The sequence below is a fragment of the Octopus bimaculoides genome, chromosome 7 (genome assembly GCF_001194135.2).
Source record: "Octopus bimaculoides isolate UCB-OBI-ISO-001 chromosome 7, ASM119413v2, whole genome shotgun sequence".
Classification (NCBI taxonomy): Eukaryota; Metazoa; Mollusca; class Cephalopoda; order Octopoda; family Octopodidae; genus Octopus; species Octopus bimaculoides.
In genome coordinates, this window is record NC_068987.1 from 43,600,267 (window position 1) to 43,602,899 (window position 2,633).

At 42.8% G+C, this 2,633-nt stretch overlaps 2 protein-coding genes across 2 annotated transcripts in view; one reads left to right on the forward strand and one right to left on the reverse strand.

The window, feature by feature from the left end:
* Positions 1–115, reverse strand: part of LOC106883385 (peroxisomal 2,4-dienoyl-CoA reductase [(3E)-enoyl-CoA-producing]) — a 51,342-nt gene extending 51,227 nt beyond the window's left edge. Inside the window, exon 1 of the mRNA XM_052969568.1 lies at positions 70–115. The gene's annotated coding sequence lies outside the window, so the exon portion shown is untranslated. The remainder of the gene's footprint in view (positions 1–69) is intronic.
* LOC106879344 (transmembrane channel-like protein 7) overlaps positions 1–2,633 on the forward strand; it is a 139,591-nt gene that overhangs the window by 1,052 nt on the left and 135,906 nt on the right. The window lies entirely within an intron of this gene.

The following is a 2,633-nucleotide window of genomic DNA, read 5'->3' on the forward strand; positions in this document are numbered from 1 at the left end:
ATATATATATATATATATATATATATATATATATATACACGCACACAATTTATATATTTTTATACACACCATCGGAAGCCTCGCTGTGAATAATAAACAAAATGGTTTCATGGTAGGCTATGGGAAGGGGTAAGGGATTCGAACGTTTTAATTGAGATCATCGTTGCAATTGATGTGCGAATATCTGTTATAATGTGTTTGAAATATATAAACAAGCAAGGGACATAACTTCAGTGATATTAAGGGAGGGAAATGTTTGGCAAACGAGACTGGGTCTTGCAGATAGGAGTAGATCTGGATCTTTCAACAGGTGGAAACTATGGATATAATTCGGTCTTAGATCTCCATCCTCAAAGATGTTTATTCTATCTATTTGCTCAAAAGTGTGTAGCGATTTTAAAAATTCTCCATGAAGGATGTACATAGACTAAGACAACACAATGAAATCGAATGATTTGACACTTAAAATGCGGATGGGGGTCATTTAAAAAATTTTCTGAATTTATAGTGACAGCAAATGTTGGAACACAAACAAAAGACATTACGGATGGAGTGGGGGCGGGTTTAATACTGACCTGGGTTATAACCTATGTCGCATTCACGAGGGACATTCTTCCATCTGTTATCAAACACTTCCTTAGTCAGGCATTTTCTTTCCAGCCCTATTTATCTTTTAAGGTGAAAGATGAAAAAGTTCACCAAATTTGGACCAGAGATAAAGATGCCTGACCTTAACCCTCGTATTCTTGTCTTCCATATCACCTGTCTCGCAATTGCTACTGCAGAGAGAAAACAATTCTTACCTTCTTTCGTTAAGAAATCCAGCGGGTTAATTTTTACTATAGATTCAGTCGACAGCTGTACTCTTCCTCCACTTGACAACAGTTGTTCGGCGTAAACCCACACGTCTGAGACCTCCGGGCACTGCACAATATCATGCGGAACGATTTCCATGTCCCACCCACCTCTTGGACAGGTTGGAGTGTCTAGGCATCTGTGCCTTGAGAGTTTGTCCCGAACAGGTAAGGCTCCACGGTAACATTGCCATGCCAAAGACTTCTGAAAATTATCCAGTGTCTTTGGCCCGAATGTACATTGGAACAGACTGGCCTGCTGATTATCATCAAAACCTAGGGTCTCCCCTAATGTATCATCACATTCCACCTCTACAAACCTTCTATAAAAGACAGCGGTGGAACCACTACCATAGGCCTTGCGATGGAAGAGCCAGAGTGCCTCGTGACATTCCGTATACCACGTACCCAACTTCGATCTACGTTAGAACCAGGTTTCCCGTCCACTGAAACTAGTGAACTTGGGAAACGTGTTTTGCCAGCGAAGACCACACCAGTTCACCATCCAGGTAGAGTTACAGGTGCCTCAGCCTCAGCACATGTCTGCACATCAACAGCCAAGACATCCCTAGCCCACCCTTTAACAGTTGTTGGCAGCAAATAGAGCGTCTCACAAGCAGTTTCGAAACCTGCCACAAGAAGTGGAAAAGCTGTCTTTCCAGCTTGATCAACCACAAATCACGGCAAGGAATGACAGTTAGGCGGTAGGTGATGACCAATGCGATAAACACATTGGCCACCTCCGCCCTCCCTTTCGGGGATAGTCTCCACCAAGACCAAGTCTTGGCTATGTGGGCTATGTGACACAAGAAGCCAGCGCCATTTTATACGAGATCTCACCAGCAGCCATTACCACATCCGAGAAAAGAGCGAGATCTCGCCTACAACCATGTTGCCATGCGCAAAACCACAGCAAGACTCTCATTGGCAGCGTCTATTTAAGCAGGTGTATTAAGGCATTCAGTCTCTCTTCTCTTTCTCACTCATAGAGTTCGTATCATGATGGTGTATTTGTTGATTGTGTGAGGAGTAGTTGACTGTCTTGTGCTGCTTTGGAGCAGTTTTTTGGTTGTGCTTTCTCTCCGCCTTGAGGAGGGTCAGCAATGTCAACAGTAAGAAATATGTTCTATTCAGACCTTAGTGGTTCTGAATTGTCCTCTTCGACGGAGGAGCTCATACGAGCAGTTGATAGAATGGACAAGTGCTTAAAGAAGAAAAGTTTTGCGGAAGTGACAGAAGTCACAAAAAAGAGGTGGACCTGACAAACATAGAGAAATACAAGAAAATGGCATGTAGTATAGGTGATGACGTTAAGTTGTCACCACCGCAGAAAGTATTGGAAGAAATGGATAAGAAAACAGTAATATATAAGGTGTAATCAGTAGAAGAAAGGAAAATTGAAAACATTGTGCTCCGTCTGGCAAGACATAACATATCTTGCCAGCAGAAGCAGATATGGAACAATTGTGGTTCATTTCAAGTCAGAAGGAACACGCAGTAACCACAGTAAGATTGAATAAAGTGGTCTTTCTACCCACTTATCTTGGAAGGACTTCCAGGATTAGGGTGGAGGGAATCCCACTGGAAATAGATGTGGCTTAGGTTGTGGCAGCTGTTCTTCTAGGAAGTAAAGAAGAAATAGCCGTCCTCCAAGCCAAGAAAACAGAAAATTCAGTATGGAAAGGCCAAACATTGGACCTGATCATACAGGGCACTGCAGAAACACTGGAAAATGTGCTGGAAACGGTGACCATTGGAGATGCAGTGTTGAGAGTGTGG